Source organism: Dipodomys spectabilis, unplaced genomic scaffold, assembly GCF_019054845.1.
Source record: "Dipodomys spectabilis isolate Male_0828 unplaced genomic scaffold, ASM1905484v1 ptg000018l, whole genome shotgun sequence".
Taxonomy (NCBI): Eukaryota; Metazoa; Chordata; class Mammalia; order Rodentia; family Heteromyidae; genus Dipodomys; species Dipodomys spectabilis.
Window position 1 is genome coordinate 9,999,654 of NW_024870695.1, and position 19,770 is coordinate 10,019,423.

Here is a 19,770-nt window from a genome sequence, read left to right on the forward strand (position 1 = left end):
TTCCAGCCTGTCCCTAATAGCTGGCCATTTACTCTCTGCTTCTGCCTTGAACTATGTTTGAACACATCCCCACCAGCAATGACTTTACTTATTTATTTATTTAGCTATTTCTTTTCAGGGCCTTGTATTTTCTAGGCAGGCACTCTACTACCTGGGCCACACTTGCTGCTCCAGCACCATCACTTTTGAACACATACTGCTTTCTCCTGAAGTGCTAAAAGTTTCCAGATTGTTATCAAGCCCTTGTTCTAAGCTGACAAGTAGAATAGGCCCAGGGATGAGAGAAATGCTGAGGTGTTCCCATTCAGACACCCACAGAGGCTAGAAAGGGGGCTCTTCCTGCCAAGGAGCTCTGTGCCTAGCGGTTACCAGTGGTCAGTCTGGGGAAAGGGTATCCAAGGGGATCTGTATGGTGTCTCCTTCCGTGTTCATCTTCCCTCACAGTGAGCTCCTTGAAGGAATCATATGACAAGTTACTGGGTTTTACAGGTGACTCTTGACTCATGATGGTTTTATGTTCCAAGAATCTAATCATAAGTGAAAATGTTATAAACCAATACCTCTAACCTATCAAATGTCATAGCTTAACCACACAGCACATGTTAGAGGGACAATTAAGTCCCCTCTGATGCTGGGCTGACTGGGGCCGTGGCTCACTGTTTCTGCCCAGAGTTCCCAGAGACTTTTGAATCATTACTGCTAACCTAGGAAAAGATTCAATTCAAAATTCTTCCTAATGGGCTGTGAGTGTGGTAGAGTGCTTGTCTAGCATGCATGAAGCCCTGGGTTCAATTCCTCAGTACCACATAAACAGAAAATGCTGGAAGTGGTGCTACAGCTCAAGTGGTAAAGTTCTAGCCTGGAGCAAAAAAGCTCAGGGACAGTGCCCAGGCCTTGAGTTCAAGCCCCAGGACTGGCAAAAAAAAATTTCTCCCTAATGCCTGTCACTTCCACATCATCATTACTTCAAAAAACTCTAAGTTGAAGCACCATCAGTGGAGGATATCTGTGTCTTGTAGTACCTACTTGAGCTTGGCTGAATTGTTTATCCTTAGCAAGTATTCTCAGGATTAAAGAATAACTGATAATAGTCCTGAGAAACAAATGAGAGTCACGGGCAGAAAGCCCACTAGGCTGAGTGGGATGTGTAGGGCCTCATCTGGCATACTCAAGAGATGGAGCAAGATCCCTGAAGAAAGAGGTTACATCATGGTGGCTGTACCCCAAGAAGACAGTATCCTACAAGATGTCCTACAAGCCCCCTAATTGGCCCATTTCCCAAATGCTGACCTGGAAACCCATTTATCTCTAACTGTGTGAGAATATGAACCCCTACCTGGTCTCAGGTAGATATGGGTGCTATGTGGGAGGTGGTTGGTACATTGGTACATGGGTTTCTGTCTTTTACATTAATTTCTGTAGAGCTATTCCTGCCTCTCAAAGCACTGCGATTTACTGTTGAGCCTGCTAGCCAGGCTTACCCAACTAACTCTCCTGGGGCAAAGGACTACAGATGTGACTTTTTTTTTTCTCATAGGACTTGAACTTGGAATCTGGGTGCTCTCCCTGAGCTCTTTTGCTCAAGGCGAGTGCTCTACCACTGTGAGCCACAGTGCCACTTACGGTTTTCTGGTGGTTAACTGGAAATAAGAGTATCATGAGCTGCCAGAGCTGGCTTTGAACTTCAGTCTTCAGATCTCAGCCTCCTGAGTAGCTAGGATTACAGGTGTGAGCCACCAGCACCCGGCTTGCAGATGTGATCTTAGTCGGCAATTGCACCATCATTTGAGGCTGGCAAAGCCCTCCCTGCTTCCTCTTAAGCCTGCCAGCTATCCCTAAGTATCCACAGAACACTAATTATCATCTAGTAAAAACAAAGGTGAATGTTGGCAGGAGTGTGGTAGATCTCAACTACTATAACAGGGGCCACCATCTAGATATGACATTACATTTGTTTGTATATGTTTGTAATGTTTCTCGCTGACAGGAGCCAGACATATCCAGCTGGGATGATACCTGACTACTTAGGCTCCTCTGGGTACCTGCAACCTATGAGCAACCTGCCAGTTCTTCAGAGAAGAAAGATGCAAAAGAGCTTCTCGGTGCCTGGTTTGAAACCTCCATCGATTACCCACTCTGGGTGAGACACTGGGGACCTAGGGAAGTGCCCTGAAATACAAGCAACCTTTGAGACTTCTGGCTAACCCTGCCCAGAATCATATAGTTTTATCAACCTTGGCCTCTTTTTGATCACATGACCTTCATGGTACAAGAAAGCGTCAAATAAACAGCTTTCTGTTTACTTTTTCTTAGACGCAGAGCTGCTGCTGCTCAGGTTCCACCCTTCCCAGGCCTGGCGGAACTTGCAGGAAGGTTCTGGGTGATGGAGTCGGGATGGGGGAATAAGGGCAGGAACTGGAGTAGTTCCTTTATCCAGTGGTGGAAGTGCACAGAGCAAAGAGCCTGGCTTTTTTTTTTTTTGCCGGTTGTGGGGCCTGAACTCTGGGCCTGGGTGCTGTCCCTCAGCTCTTCAGCTCAAGGCTAGTGCTCTACCACTTGAGCCACAGCGCCACTTGTGGCTTTTTCTGCGTATGTGGTGCCGAGGAATCGAACCCAGGGCCTCATGCATGCAAGGCAAGCACTCTACCACTGAGCCACCTTCCCAGCCCAAGAGCCTGGCTTTTAGCCATTAACTAGTAGCTTTAGGCAACTTGCTCATCTTTCTTGGGCCACCAATCTATCTTCTGCAAAATAGAGGTTAAAAATTCTTTCTTGTCAGTGTAGTTAAAGCCAAAGATTATTTAGCTATGCCAGCCTGAAGTTTGCTGAAAGTTGACTGATAGTTACCCCAGACTGTTGGGATGTGGGTATTGGAGCTGGGGAAAACTTGGGAATACGAGTTCCTTTTCTATAGCTTTATAAAGTCAAGCTCATCTTATGGATGATCTTAATCTTGAATGAGCTTATAGACAGATCTGACCATCAGTGGTCAAGTTCAATACCAACTGCATATTCTAAGAACATCAGTATGAGCCAGGTGTCAGTTACTTATACCTATAATACCTACTCAGGAAGCTGGGATCCACGGGTCATGGTTCAAAGTGAACCTAGGCAGAAAAGTCCAAGAGACTCTTAACCAGCAAAAAAAAAAAAAAAGCCAGAAGTGGAGATGTTAGCTCAGGTGGTGGAGTGCCAGCCTTGAATGAAAAAGCTAAAGGATAATGCCCAGGCCCTGAGCTTAAGCCCCAGTATTGGCAAACACATACAAAAAGAACACAGTGTAAACAAATGTGTACCTGATGGTAGTTTTAGTGGGAGAGGGTCAGCCACCAGAAACTGGGCGGCAAAGATGGGTCAGGCTCCCTCAAGCTACTTCCAAATCCAAACCCTGGCCTTGGAAATGTAGACAACTGATGGCGAGGTAGGCCTGGAGTTCCATAAACTTTCTGAAATCCAGGGTGAAATTGATCCTTTCCAGTCACTGGAGCTCTTGCAAGCTCCCAACTCAAGGGAGTAGAGGGGTAAAAAAGGGTTCCCCAAAAGATCTTTCATATCAAAGTATAGTTTGTATTTTTCTCTTCTCTGCCAAGGGATTTCCCAGCTCCCTGGGGCCAAAGCTCCCCTCCTGTAGCTTCGCTGACTGTCATTGGACATGGGCCATTTTCCACTCTCAAGGTGGCTGGACTCAGGAGTGTAGTGACACTGCTGACTAGGGCTCAGTGCCCTGTCCACATGATCCAGCCCCAGCAACCTCCCATTCTTTCTCTGCCTGCAAACCATTGGGCTGGAATGAGGGTGCTCTTGGGCAAAAGGGTGTTCAATCAGGCCTGCTCAGAACTTCCTGTGCAACTGTGTGTGGAGAGGGGGGGGCGCATGGAGGGGGGAGAGAAGATCAATCTGTCAGCTACATCCCTGCTTGGGTGACTCACCTTCCAGAGAAAGTGCCCTGCTCACCTAAGCAAAGCTGCTTGGAAAATGACTAAGACACTTATCAAATGCAGGCTGTGGGGCCAGCCAGAGGCTGAGCAGGGTCCATGCGTTCTGCTCTCACCTCAGCCTGAAGGCGAGTGCTCCTGCCACCTGCTTTCATTTTCATCTGAACCCAGCTCCACATGAGGCTCCACATCCGGTGATCTACTTTTTCTAAACACTAGCTTCACTTTAGAAATGACTCTTCAGCCATCAAGACAGCTTCCCCAAGAGAAAACAAAATGTTATTTAAAGGGAACAGCAACCTGATTGGGAGCCTCGAGTTTTGTTTTATATTTGGGAAGAAAAAAAAAAAGGAATTTAAAATCTAACATGAATTTTTAGTTTTTGTTTTACTCTCTTGTCCCTTGCAGATTCAGAGCACTCAGATCTAGGTGTAAAGAAAAGCAGACAAGAAATTACTTTCAAAGGGGAAAAGTGGGGTAAGGTGGGGTACTATGTGCTGGTGGGAGCTGTTCCCCAGAACCCTTAACATGGCCTTCTGACATTGGCTCCTGCCTCCCAAAGAACAAGCCTTATTGACTTACATTCTACAGTATTCTCCTTTTCCTCAACCCCAGAATTAGTGTTGGGACCTATTTAACTATACACAGGATACAAGGGAGTGCCTGGGAGACCCAGGGATTCCCCCTCTTTAGGACTGCCAACTTTCACCGGGAAGATTCTAGGTCTTTTGTAGGACAAGGTGAGGGTAGAATTTAATGTTAAGACTGGGAGGATGTGACAGCTAAAAACTCCAGGCTAAGGAGGTCCTACTGAGAAAATGACTCCATCTTGTCAGGCAATCTGACTTCTTGACATCATCTTATAGAGAACAGGTCTGTAGTAATCGACCATTGCTACTACAACAACTATTATTATCAACAACAACAACAATAAAACAACAACAATGATACCACCATGCTCAGTACCGGACATGCAGTCTTTCATTTGCTTCTACTCAAGGTAGCTCCATGAAGGACTTCAGGCCCTATTTATACATAAGGCAGCCCAGGCTTAGAGAAGTAAAGTGATTTTCCTGGTCTGTTTAAGCACACAGCCTAAAACTACTAAATCACTACATAGAACATGAAGATATTACAGACAGACTCTATTCTTCTGGACAGATTACTTGACTTCTCTGCTTTAGTTTCTACATCTGGAAAATGGGCAGATGCAGACTTATCCCAATGATAAGCTATTCATCTTTTAGGCTTTTATTAACAGCCAGGATCAATTCATAGTAACTTGATTGCTGATAACAACTGATAATCCATTATCACAGTAAGTAGACAAAGCTGCTTCTCTGGCTTAATTAGGCTCAAAATGGACATAATTTGGGGAAAAACCAAAACCAAAAAAACAAACCCTTATAGTTTCTTGAACAAGTTAGTTGAAAATGTAGTCAAGTTTTGAGATTGCGGATATGATGACGATTTCCTAAGGGATCTTGTTTACTTCTTATCAGACTTCACTTTTCTGTACCTTGTCCCTGCCTTCTTCATGTAAGTACTGTAAGGAAATACAAAGCTTGGCTAACAAGTTATTCCTGATGCACATAATCAAAGGGATTTATATCAGGCAGTGAAAGGATTGAAGTATATATAAAAAAAGGACAGAGACACCTTAAACTAGAATAAAAAAAAAAACCACATAGGATAGAGAGAACTTACTTTTTCTATACTATCACTCAGATGAGCCCCGAACTAGGTCCTGGTACCCCAGTGTGCTGCTCAGAGCAGCTAAGATGCTTTCCTCTATGATTTGCCCTCTGTCTGGTCTTCCCTTTCTACTCTACTGCTATCAGTGTTCTGTCAGCATCTACCAGGTAAATGCAGAGCCTTTACACTTGAAATGTTCACCTTCAAGATGTTAAGCCCTGCTCCTTTCCCCTACTCAAGATCTTAGTGTGAAGAACCCAGGGGTCTGACTTATACTTAGAGCTCCTCAAATCCATTCCCCAAAATGTCCCATCATTTAACCAGGTACCATCAAAAATGCTCAGAGTGTTCAGATGCTGCTTCCAGTTTAACTGAAATACTAAAATGGGGCAAACAGGAAGCATCAGACACAACTGCGGTAGTGACTTATTAATCACGAAAGCAGAATTTTAGTTGCATTTTAACCTTTTGCCAGGAAAAAAAAAAACACAACAATGTTGAGATGAAGAAAGCCATTGGTAGAAGTATCCTGCCTGACTCTAACTTTTTATTTAGAACTGAATTTGGTGCTAAGATTTCAGCTTTTTCTCCCACAAAGGCCATCTGTCAACCCAACCAGGATGAATTTGTCAGCTCTTCCCAGGGCAGGCCTGTTAGGAAAGTCCATGTGCTGTCCACGGAGACAGGAAAATAATAGGAAACTAAAAGTGACTTCACAGGCTAAAGTGACACAACATTCCTAAGAGAGGGCAAAGCAAACAACCATCGAGGAAGCATGACCTCTTTCATACCTCTATAGGTCTCTCAACAGATCTTAGCTGGAAATGAACTCTTATCACTCACCCGAAAACTCATAAGAGCTGCCTAGAGTTGGACAATCAATCAGGGTGAGTCCTCTTCTTAGCAATAAATGATACACAAACACTCTAAGCAAATCACAAAGGAGTCAGTGTTCATCAGGAGAACCAAAATGAGGAACCAAACCTCCATCTGCTGAGGCAAAATAGCCCAACCAGACGTCTTTGTTTAATAGATGAAGGCTCCTTTGGCAGGATCTCTGTCTGTGGTGCCGCTCCCACAAACTTTACCAGACACCAGAGGCAGAAAACCCCCTTCAGAACTGCTCAGAATAATCAGAAAACAATCAGAAGATGACCTAAAGCTTGGCAGTCTATTGCTGATTTCATCAACTGCTAATACATATTTCTAGGTATATATACCTGGGTAACATTTCTAAAATTAAAGCCAGATGCTTAACTTTTATTTTGAGATCTTCTCAGAAGTTCATTGTACTCTTCCATATAAGTCAGGATGTCTTAGAGGTGTTTGAAAAAACTCTAAAGTCTGGCATGGCTCCAAAGGAACTGACTTTGACATCACTTTTAAAACATCAAGAGAAAATGTAAACACATCCTAAGCAAGACAAGCAGTTTGTAAATGTCCTCTGACATTAAGGGCATAAATATCACATCGAACAGTTCTCTCTCCTTTCTACATTGGGATTCTAGTACAACATCCTAATTCAGGGGCCTAAGGAACCCACCAGTTCTAGCTATAAGGCATCAGGCAATATACAAGCTCCTACACACACCTGTCTCAGGTGAGGGGTGAGGTCCCTAAAACTGAACAATACTGTCTATTGCACCATGCAGAGGGATAAAGCAAGGAGGGGGGGGAGAGGAGCTCATGGGTATGAAAATACTAAATTAAAAAAAACTTATCATTAATGTCAAGATACTATCTTCCTCTAAACTTTCAGAAAGACCATGTTTCTACTCAGGGTTTTCAACGTATTTTCCCCCAGTATAAACTTCAGCCTGCTAAAGTTCACTGAACATGGTTCTACTCCTATTTAATTTCATTCACTTTTCGAGTTCTTTTTTGTCACTGGTATTCATCACTTCAGGTTAACAAACATAATTTTGTCATTGACAAAACCTTTTCTCCATTCATCCTCTGCTCTCCACAGGCATTCAAGCTCCATCCAGTCTATTAGGGTTGAGAGCAACACTTTAGCCACAAGTTGGAAGGAAAGACTTTTTTTCTGAAGTTACCGAACTCGTACCGAGTTTCATTGTTATGAGACTCATGGACAGGTGGGACTCTCTTACACTATCTAGTGCCTGGTGGCTGCAAGCTGCCAGGACCACAGTGGGCTTCCAAGACGGGAATATGACATCGAAAAGGAGAGCTGAAATCTTAAAGAGCGAAGCACATAGAAAGAGCTGCACAGAATGGTTGGGGCCAGAAGGAAGGATGCTACGGGTGGCCGATACTACCTCGTTGGGACAGACTGCTCCTCCCGGCCGAGGAGTGTAAGCCTTTAGTCTCTTCTCGAGGAACACTGGAGGGTCCCACAGACAGGCAGGTGGGAGTGAGCACTTCTGTGGCTGGGGGCGGGGGAGGGCACCCGGGGCTCGGACCGGAGGGACGCCAGACTGGCAGCCGAGCGCAGTGGCTCGGGTGCTGGGGAAGGGGAAGCAGCGCGTCCTGCCGCGCGCTCGGAGCGACAGTGCGGCCTGTGAGGGCGCGCGGCCTGGAGACTCGGCGCAAGCACGGAGTGCGACCCTGGTGCTGGCAGCGAGGGTGCGAGGGACCGACCGGCCCCGGCTGGCGATCAGGGCCAGCCGCTAACCAGTCCAATCGCAGACGCCGGGGCTCCGATCCCTACCATTCCCGCGCGACGGGCAGGCCGCAGCCCGGCCCGGGGCTGAGAAACTACCCATCCCCGCCGCTCCCTCAGCGCCCCACCTCAGATCCCGGGGTCCTGCCCAGTCACCTACCGGCCGAGCGCCGATCTCCCCAAGCTAGAGACTGCGGCGTGTTGCTGGCCAGCTAACTCCCGCCGCTGGCCACCGACCGCCGAGCTCCCGGCCCACGGTCGCCCCGCCCCAGCCCCGCCCCGCCCCTAAGCCCCGCCCTCGTCACCGCCTTCACTGCCGCCTCCGGGGCCACTCCTCTCCCCGCGGCTGAGACTTTGCTTGGATTCCCGCCTCCTTTCTTTGGCCCCACCGCGACCCTTGGTCCCACCCATACTTGCAAACCAGCCAATGAAGAGGTTCATCTCTGCCTGCCCGTCATCCCTTTTTCTAGCAACGATTGGCTAGCGAGACCTAACTTCCAGAAATGGGTATTATTTCCGACCAAAGTTTATAGAGCTTTCTGGGCGGACCGGTGGGCAGAAGGCGGGGACCGTCGGGGTGTTGGTTGAGTTACACATGCGCGCTGGCCTTCTGGCACTAGTTACGGGTTGCATTCTTCTTGAGGTTACGGGAAGGAAGGGCGACTAGGGCGCATGCGTGGGCACTCCCAGCTCAGACTTCGGTTACCTTAGAGACTGTCAAGGCGCTATCCACCCCCCCACCCCCCGGGGTCGCTGTTAGGGCGTGGTTGCTGAGGCCGCCGAAGAGGAGCAGGATGTGCCCTGGAGTTTTAGAGTTCTAGAGAATGAGTGAGGAAAATTTGGGTAGCCAAGGGCCCAGTCGGAACAGGTCAAGTGTGTTGAAATTCAGGTGATTTTGAAGACCTTGACAGCTAGCTTAACATGCTGATGGGGTTGCCAGCACTGGAAAAGTAGCATGGTCCTGCGCTGGACCAAATATCATCTTGTTGGTCACATCAGTGAATGGATGACCTAAGGTTTGACTAGAGACCTAGGTATGTCAACAGTGCTGCTTTCTGAGTCGGGACAGGAGGGAGGAAAAAGTAGGAAGTTACAGATTTCCCCCTCCCCCAGCTTTTGCTAATACATTTTCTAGTTTCCACAATGAACTTGTGTGTGTGTGTGTGAGTGTGTGTGTGTGTGTGTGAGTGTGTGTGTGTGTGTGTGTGTGTGCGCGCATGTGCACACTGGAGCTTGGGCTTGAACTTGGCCTCACGCTTTCACATGCTTCCCCCCCCCCCCCCCCCCTTAAGACTAGTGCTCTACCACTTGTGCCATAGTTCTACTTCTGGCGTTTTACTGGTTAGTTGGAGATGAGTCTCATAGAGTTTTCTGCCCCAATAGGCTTCAAACCCGGATCCTCAGATCTCAGCCTCTTGAATAGTTTGGATTATGAGCTTGAGCCACCAGCACCTGGCTCAGACTTATTTTAACTTTGCAAGATGTGGTCCTACCCTGCCAAATCCATGGGGAGACTACTGCAGATATGGAGACTAGGTGTGTGTGGGGGGGAGGGGGTAGAAAGGGGAGAGCAAGGCTGGCTTGTCAAGTAAAGAGTTTTCTATCTCTAAGGCTGGGCCACTGTTCTAGACCACTTTGTAGGCATTCCTAGGTCGTTCATAGCCTCTTTATGGAGATCTGTACCCAACCGACATCTGTTGTTGGGGACTAGTGTAAACCATTTATTTAAGTACTAGATGAAAACCTACAACTTGCAAGCCTCACCCACTCCCCCAGGCCAGAAGTATGCTTTATTGGTCTGACCAAATGTTTCTTTGAATTTGAACTGAGCCTGAAATTCCTAATAATTCCTATCCCTTGTGACCCTACTCCCAACCACATCACCCTGAAGCATTTCTGGTTGTGTTAGTCTGAGAGCTGGGTTTTTATTTATTTATTTTTTTATTTTTTGGTCAGTCTTGGGTCCTGAACTCTGAGTCTGTCCATGAGTTCTTCAGCCCAAGGCTAGTGTTTTACACTTGAGCCACAGTACCACTTCCAGTTTTCTGGTGCTTATTTGGAGATAAGAGTCTCACGGACTTTCCTGCCTGGGCTGGCTTTGAACCTCGATCCTCAGATCGATCCTCAGATGGAGCCACAAGCGCCCAGCAAAGCCTATGCTTTGCAGCCTAATCATCTCTGAGGCACTTCCTAGCTTTGCCCGTGGCTGGCTCAGAGATGCTAGGCAAGAAAAGAGCTGGACTAGAAGCCCCTAATGTTCCTTATACCCCCAGGATTGTGCATTTCAGTGACTCAGGAAGACGAGCAGTTGAGCCAGATGTTTAGGCATCTAGGTGCCTGTCTTTTCCCTCCCACCACCTGTTTGCCTCTGGGCTTAGCACTTCTCAGGAAAGACATAGGCACAGGGCCAGATTCTGTGCAGCCTCCCTAGCTCTCACCTTTGCTGTCTCCCTATTTTACTCTTTCTTCTTTAGGATATTCAGGCCCAAGTGCTTTACCCAGCTTTCCTTCACATTTCTCTGGTCCTGGCTTTGCTGCAGTCTCTCCTTACCTATAAGAAGTGATCTGTCTTGGGTGCTGGTGGCTCATGCCTGTAACCCTAGTGACTCAGGAGGCTGAGATCTGAGAATCCTGTTTCAATGCCAGCCTGGGCAAGAAAAAGTCCATGAGACTCTTATCTCCAATTAGTCACCAGAAAACTGGACATGGAATTGTGTCTCAAAGTGGTAGAGCACTAGCGTTGTGTGAAAAAACTCAAGGACAGTGTCCAGTCCCTGAGTTCAAGCCCCGCAAACTGACCCCCCCCCCCAAATGCCTTGAGTGCTGATGTCTCTCACCTGCAATCCTAGCTAACCAGGAGGCTGAGATCTGAGGCTTGAGGTCTGAAACTAGCCCAAGCAGACAAATCTGTGAGACTCTCTCTTATCTACAGTTGACCACAATTAGCCACAAATGGAGCTCAAGTGGTAGAGTGCCAGCTTTGAGGGGGGGAAAAAAGCCAAATGAGAGTATTGTGAAGCCCTGAGTTCAATCCCCAGTACTGGCACACACACCAAAAAAGTGATCTGTCTTTAGACCTGTGCATTAATATTAATGTGTGTTAGTGAGAGAAAGTGAATTCTGTAGACCAAAGCTCTAGTGAAGAAATTTCAGTTCAAGTTGCAGGGGAAGAACAAACCACTATATATACTAGTAAGAAAGTTATTTGAGACTAGTCAACTTTTCCATTTCAGCTATTTTTCTCAGGTGCCCTGCTGTGTTTGAGGTGAGATGAGCAATAATACAACAGCCCCAGTGAACACTGGGGTATCTGAATCCTGGATTGCTTATATACCCCCTGGAATAAGAGCTTTAGGACAAAATTACTTCCTCCCAGACTAAATCATGCTAGCCTGGGAAGGCTGCTAGCCCTGAGTCACTGGTGCAGTCTCGGCTCTGCTTTAAATAAAAGAATTGACATTTACAGGGTGACTCACACCTGGAGCAGAGAGCTAGGTTCTCAGTACTCAGAGAGTTTCACATCCCATCTATTTCAAGTCTGGAAATACTGGGTGAGACTGCACCAAAGAAAAGCAGCTTCTGGTTTTTGAGAACTTAAGAATGTAAGCCAGCTACTTTCAAAGTGCTTTGTGTGCTTAATCTCACAGGGCACTTGCTCAACCTGGCAGTATTGACATTTGGGGTTGGACAATTGGTTGTCACAGGTGCACAGAAGCTGTTTTTGTTTCAAGGGCTACTACTTGGGCCCACCGATGAACTAAAAGCAGAATAAAAACTAGGCATTCCTGCCTTCCTTTTGTATCTATATCCTTTGACTTGATCCTTTCTCTCCTGCAGTCAGTTGGTAACCATCTTGAAATCCAGGGAGGACAGGACTTAATGGGGCCTCAATGTCTCAAAGGCTCCACCTGACCAATCCCGAGACAGTGGACTGTCAGACTACCTCTGACACCCCTCCCCCTCTGAAGGCAACTCTGATCACCTGAACACTTGGACATGCTTGTGAATGGGTCTACGTAACTTTTGTCCCCTGCCCCAAATTCTTTGTGTGTACCCTGAAGATGGGGCTAAAGTTCTGTCTTCCTGCAGCTATGAGGGAACCGACCTCTGCATTGTATGTTTAAGAGAACATTTATTCATTCCACTAGATTACAGTAGCACTCCTCCGCTCACCCTAGGTGACAACAAAAATGTCTCTAGTCATTGCCAAGTGTCCCCAGAAAGCAAGTGTCTCAGTTGAGAACTATTGCAGTTTTACTCTGTAGAGTAGGCAGTATTATTTCCAGTTCATAGATGGGCAAACCAGGCTTGGATAGAAGTAACTTTCCCAATGTCATTTTGCAATAACAGAAGATCCAGGACTCAACCAAGATCTGATTCTAGACACCCTGTGCTCCTGCATGCAAGGCTTCTCACAGTGAGTATGGACTTTACTGAGCCAATTACCAATCCTTTCTGTAGAAGACTGAAGAATGAGTAAGGTTGTTGCATAAGTAAGAGAATGTTGTTCTTAGATTATTTTTCCTTTACTGTTGGCCTTAGACGAAAGACATTACTCCTGGATTTTAATCAGCATAACTTACAGTGTCTAGCCAGGTCCAATGAGAAAGTGGTTGGTGAATCATTGGAATGTCTATGTATCTCCAGCCCCAAATTCCTGTGGGATCCTGATTTATAATTGAGAGAACTCTCACTTGAGGCTGAAATGACAATGACTAGAAGTGAGGAAGAAACAGTTTTACTTTTTCTACCAGGAGCCTACCCAAGGCTCTAGCCATGGTACCATTGCTGGTCCCCGATCTGCACCTGTCCTGTTATTTCAGTCTAGACATGGAGAGCCAACAGGTGAATGGATGGAGAAAGTGATGTGAAGGAGCTGTCTCTCATTCTCATATTGGTAGCTAAAATTGGGTTTAGTGAGAGTATTTACACCAGGAAAACGGGCATATAGTAGAAATCAGGGCTACTTACTGCATAAGCTGATTTTCAATGTTAACCAGCTTGCTGGTTCTGGCTTCTGCCTATTGCCAATCTTACCCCACATAGGGAGATAGAAAGGGTGCAATGAACCAGAGCCAATGGGAGAGAAGAGGAGCCATTGTAAGGCAAGTTGGGGGAGAAGAGATATCAGTCTTGGCAGAGAGTGGAGCTCCACTCTCTGGGTAGAGGTTTTTGTGGAGCATTGACGAGCAAAAGATGACCTTTACCACACCTTCCTTGACCCTTCCTCCCGCAACTTTGGATCTTGTTTAAGGAGTCCTGTTTTGGCTCAAATTCTTACTTCCTGGTGGGGTTTTCTCCTCCTAATTCACCTCCCTATCTCTAAGTCTCCTTGTTATACCTTAGCCCTCCTGGTGGGTTTCATCCTCCTAAGAGACCATTTAGGTCATGTTACTCCCCTCCCAATGTGCAAGCCTCTCTTACCCTCCTACATATCCTCCCCATTCCTTTGCCCTTTCTTTTCAACCTGCAAATGTGATCAGTCTACAAACAGCAAGCTAATCAAGCTATCAGCCAACTCACCCACTCAGTTTCCCCTAACTTCGCTTTTCCTCACACTGTTTGCAGATGTCTGCTGCACTCCTGCTTGAGTGTGCCCCCTTTGCAACCTGTTCTGTCCACACCCCTTCTCTCCATGATCACCCACTCACTATCTTCCAGTAGACGTTCCCATCTCAGTTCCTATATGAAGCTGACCATAGTGTGATGTACTGAGAGCCATGTCAGGCTCCTGGGAGGGACTACAGAGGATCCAAACCAGTCCCTCACTCAAGAGGCTTCTAGTCTAGTGTGTGTGTGGGGGCAGACTTTGAACAAATCATTGCAGATGGAGACATCGTGAGGTCATCCTATGGGAGGAAGGGTATGCCACAAGGGAATAGATGTACTGTATTGGGCAGGATCCAGCCAGGGAAACAGAACCCACTCTGCTTTTTTTTTTTTTTTTAACAGCATTTAATCAGGGAATAGGCTACACAGGAAATAGAACAGGGGAAAGACTAGATGAAGTGACCAGGAGACCACTACTGCCCCCTGGTGGGAGGGACTGGGCAGGGTTGAGAGTCAGGGTCACTCAGAAGAAACTGGAACCATAGCGCACACACCCACTCCACAGTTCCCAATGAACAAAAGACCACCTTTTAGTTGCCTATGACAGCCTCTCATTGGAGCCTGTTGAGGTCAGTCATTTGCAGTGAAATGCAGAGCAGAGAAGGTGAGGGCTACAGAGCCCAATGCCAGTATAGGTGTGGGGTGGGAGAGGTACAGGGGGACTAATTTAATGGTGGGGGCTCAGTGAGGGTGTCCTGGAAGACCTAAGCAGTGCCCTTAAAAAATGGAAATTAAAGAGGGGAAAGAATTCCCAGCAACCGTTAGCATCTATGGTCTCTTTCTGAAGCTTCTGAAATATTGTGCCAGCTATTTCCTTCTTTCATTCTTAAAATTTAAAGCACTGAGCCAGGTGCCAGTGGCTCATGCCTGTAAACATAACTACTCAGGAGACTGAGATCTGAGGATCATGGCTCAAAGCCTGCCATGGCAGAAAAGTCAGTGAGACTTTTCATCTTCAATTAACCAACAAAAAGCTGGAAGTGCAGGTATATCTCAAGGGGTGAAGTAAACAAAAAACTAAGGGACAATATCCTGGCCTTGAGTTCAAACCTCAGTATGGCACACAAAAAAAGAGAACATTTAATTGATTTTTTTTGCCAGTTCTGGGTCTTGAACTCAGGGTCTGTCCCTGAGCTTCTTTTGCTCAAGGCTAGCACTCTACCACTTGAGCCACAGAGCTACTTCTGGCCTTATCTGTTTATGTTGTACTGAGGAATTGAACCCAGGGCTTCATGCTAGGCAAGCACTCTACCACTAAACCACATTCCCAACCACAAAACAGTTGAAATACTCCCCAAATTTCAGTCCTAAGCCTCTCACTTCTTTATCTTCTTTTTCTTGGAATTTTGATCCATTCCTGACTTCACTGAAGTATTCAACAAAAATGGAATAACTACTATGTACTACTTGATTAGGCCCTGGTGACTGAGAGAGAAGGAGTCATGATACCTGCCCTCAACAGGGGAGAGAAACAGGTTAGAATACAATGGGAAGGATAGAAGGAATCCCTGGGTGGGGTAAGAACACATCAGAGATCAGAGAAAGCTTCCAGGAGGAGGTGATTCTTGAGCTGATTGATGCCAGGTATACTAACAGTTAGGTGAATGAAGTGGAAGGACATTCAGACAGAAATAGTAGCTCATGGAGCCCTGGGGACAAGAGCCAGTCAAGGCACACTTAGGGAACTGGGTGTCAGATGCATGTGATAAGGTTAAGAAATACAACTGGCCTTGTGGTGTATAGCTTTGCCTGTGAAGAGCGAGGTAGGCTACAATTAGTAGCCTGTAATACGTGTGGGCATGGCAAGCAGAGACCAGGAGGCCAGTGGAAGGCTTTGCCATGAGACATGGTGGACCTAGACTAGGGCAGTGGCACGAGCTGGAACAGATTAGCAAAATACAGCAATTCTGTATTAAGCAGTTGAGTAGAATGGCTGGTGTGGATAGGGATAGGAGGAAAGAGGATTCCGGGCTGAAGAGGAAAAGTAGAGTGTTGGCTCTAGACATTGTACCTCCGAGCTTCCTCTCATCCTCCTATTGTCATCTCTCAGCTGTTGACTTCCAAGATAACACTTTCATTCTGACCTTCGGCCTGACTTCTAAATCTGAATTTCTACTGCCCCATAGAACATCTCCACCTTCTAGTACTCACCTTCTAGTTACCTATCATCTCCAACTCCATATTGTCTTCCAGGTGTTCCTTAATCTCTTTTTTTCCCCCTTTACTTGGTGCCAGTACTTAGGCTTGAACACAAGGACTGGGTGCTCAAGGCTGGTGCTCTACTTGCTTGAGCCACAGTCCACTTCTGGTTCTTTGGGTTGTTAATGGGATATAAGAGTCTCATGGACTTTTCTGCTTGAGTGGGCTTTGAACTGTGATCCTGGTGGCCTCCTGAATAGCTAGGATTATAGGCATTATAGGCAAGGTCTCTGGATTTTTGTTGTTGTTTTGTTTTGTTTTGTTGGTTGTGGGGCCTGAACTCTGGGCCTGGGCACTGTCCTTAAGCTCTTCAGCTTAAGGCTAGCGCTCTACCACTTGAGTCACAGAGCCACTTCTGCTTTTTCTGCTTATATGGTGCTGAAGATCGAACCCAGGGCCTCATGCATGCAAGGCAAGCACTCTACCACTGAGCCACCTTCCCAGCCCTGTCTCTGGATGTTAATGACATTACTACCAACTTAAAGAGTCTATATTGCCTCTTGCCGTGTCTAGTCATGTTGATTTGATCTCAATGATAGCTCACCTTTTCTTTTTGCCTCTTGTCTTTTCCATGCCAATCCTTCCTTATTACTCCCTTGTTCAAGACTTTCAATAGCCCCTCTCCCGTTCACTGGCAAAGTTCAAGCTTATTATCTGGTCCTTACCTTTTATGCTTTAATTTTTCACAGTTCCCCTATGGGCACCCTTCTGTGCCACTTACCATTTGTTTGCACACCCAGAAAAAAAGCTGTCTTTTAAGCTGAAATGCACCCCTCTGCCTCTGCCTGTCAAATCACACCTGTGAGACTGGGAATGTGGCTTAGCAGTAGAGTGTTTGCCTAGTATGCATGAAGCCCTGGGTTTGATTCCTCAGTACCACATAAACAGAAAAAAGCCAGAAGTGGCACTGTGGCTGAAGTGTTAGACTGCTAGCCTTGAGCACAGAGAGGCTTAAGGACAGTGAGAAGGCTCTGAGTACAAGCTCCAGGACTGGCCAAAAAAAAAAAAAAATGTACCTGTGTATCATGTTCCTGCTGAAATTCTTCCTTTCCAAGACTGACATTTCCAAACTATTTACTTGCTTGTCTTATCTCTCTTAATGTACAGGGCACATCTTAATGGCAGATTATAATCACCAATTTGATATTCAGTAAATGTGTATTGAACTGAATTGGTTGGAAAACTATTCCTCAGATCAAAACTTGCATCTCCTTGCTGACAACTACTTCAAAGGCCTCTTCTGGCTTCCCAGGTTCCATCTTAGGTATCTAATTATCTCCTCTCTTACCCAAAAATAACTCATGTTCAATTTTAACCCCATTTAAGAATTGCAAACACGGGGGCTGGGAAGGTAGCTCAGTGGTAGAGTGCTTGCCTCGCATGCATGAGGCCCTGGGTTCAATTCCTCAGCACCACAAAAGCAGAAAAAGCCAGAAGTGACGCTGTGGCTCCAGTGGTAGAGAGCTAGCCTTGAGCTGAAGAGCTGAGGGACAGAGCCCAGGCCCAGAGTTCAGGCCCCATGACCAGCAAAAAAAAAGAAAATAAGAATTGCAAACACATACTATATCACCACTGCCAATTCACAAAGTGGATAAGCTATGCATAAAATAGTGAACAGAGTATAGGATTAGCTTAAAACATTATCTTTTGCTCAAAACTGATTTCATTCATAGAAGGTGGCTTGCTTGGTTTGGAATGCTTCCTTTATAGCTAGAATGAGTAGTTACTGAATTCCAGGTAGTAAGATAGATGGAAAGGGAAGTCTTTGGGTCAGCTGTAGGAGCCAACTTAGTTGATACATGCCTTTTTGTCTTTGACCTTTTTCTCTATACCTTTTCTTCTCCTGGTATGTGGACCCGGAATGTGGAGGTTTGGCAGTCAGCATCTGAGTATAAAAATGAAAACCTTGCTGGGCACTGTAGTTCACATCTGAAATACTAACTACTTAGGAATCTGAAATCTGAGGATCATGGTTGGAAGCCAGCCCAGGCAGGAAAGTCTGTGAGACTCTTATCATCTAGGAAACCGAAAGTGGCACTGTGGCTCAAACTGGTAGAGCACTAGCCTTGAGTGAAAAAGCTCTGGCACAGTGCCCAGGCCCTGAGTGCAAGCCCCACAACTGACAAAAATAATAATGAAAACCTTCATCTACGATGGTAGAGCAGAAAGCTATAAGGTCCTTGACTCTCCTGTGGGCACATGGAATTGTCGTAAGAATGTTTACCTTCATTTCAGCTTCTGGCCATGTGACTAACCTGCGAGGCAATACGGCTGATAGTGACATTTCCCAATGATGAAAAGTAGCCTTAGGATGAAATGTGACTGGCATTTTAAGGTAAAAGCGTCTATAGTGTATGCTTATTAGGGTGTAATAACATGGAGACAGGAAAGAGAAGCCAGGTCTGCAACCACTCCTATTTTCGGAGAAAGGAACCTCCCCTGTGAAAGCTGTGGACAGGATAAATGACTTTATGGGCTGGGGCACATGCCAGGAATGTCAGTGGAAGATTGTGTGACTCCTCCTTGCTACTGGGCTGATTAGGAGCAAGATATGTTTTACTCAGGTAAGATAAAGGATGCTCAAATTAGATGGAGGGAAAACCTCAGAGTTAAGATTTGAAGATTGCGGCTGATAGCTGAGTCTGGGAAGACAAGAGGGATTCCAGAACCCTGTGCCTTGCATCAAGACTGTCTCACAAAACTCCGCTCCCTAGAGGGGAGTGTAGGGTTCCCTCAAATAGTACTAGATGGTATGTGGTGGGCCACACCTCCAAGTCACATTGGAACTCAGGCTGAGCTTGTTCTCTTTTCAATTCCTGTTTCATTCTTTGCTGTGCACAAATTCCAGAAAAAAAAAAAATATGCTTTTCCCAGCTCCAATCCTCATTCTGACCACCAGCACCTCGGCTTCTTATCATGAAAGAGGTTTTTGTTGGTTGGTTTGGTTCTGTTTATATTCTTGGGGTTGGGAAGGTGGCCCAGTGGTAGAATGCTTGCCTCACATGCATGAGGCCCTGGGTTTGATTCCTCAGGACCACATAAGTAGAAAAAGCTGGAAGTGGGTGCTGTGGCTCAAGTGGTAGAGCTCTCCCCTTCAGCTGAAGAGCTGAGGGAAAGCGCCCAGGCCCAGAGTTCAAGCCCCCTGACTGACAAAAAAGAAAAAAAAGAAAAGAAAAGAAATTTGCATTCGTTCAGGTCTCCACTGACTCCTCCCAGCTGCTCCAGGCTCCCTGGCATTCCTGACTCTGTAGATACTTGTAGCTGTTTCTGCCAAAGGCCTTTCTCCAGTACCCTTAGTCAGATTTGCATCATCTGGCTGAGGCTTGCCCAGTAATTCTCTCATAATGTAACATGATGAAACACTCAGAGGTTCTCCAAGCCAGATCCTTCTGAACAATGCCCCCACACACCAAGGAGCCTGTAATCACCCACTGCTTGTTAGCTAAGGATACAAACAATTAGCTTCGTGGTTGGAAATGTAAACAAGGACATTTCTCAAATGTCAGCTCTGTGCCAAGTAGGTAGGAATGAGGCTCTAACAGTGGTTGTTGGCTTCCTTTGGGGGCACCCAGGATGGGTGGTCCCTCAAGGCCTGGGGGCAGAGAAATTCTCTGGAAGAGAAGCCAGGGTTGGATGGAGGGTTGGGGAACAAGCAGGGATCCAAGGAGATGGGAGGGGTTTCTGGAAGCTTAGAAAACAAGGAAACCA

At 46.3% G+C, this 19,770-nt stretch overlaps 1 protein-coding gene across 1 annotated transcript in view; it reads right to left on the minus strand.

Moving 5' to 3' along the window:
- Window positions 1-8,497, minus strand: part of Map3k14 (mitogen-activated protein kinase kinase kinase 14) — a 45,818-nt gene extending 37,321 nt beyond the window's left edge. Inside the window, exon 1 of the mRNA XM_042674001.1 lies at window positions 8,414-8,497. The gene's annotated coding sequence lies outside the window, so the exon portion shown is untranslated. The remainder of the gene's footprint in view (window positions 1-8,413) is intronic.
- Between the last annotated feature and the right edge of the window lie 11,273 nt (window positions 8,498-19,770).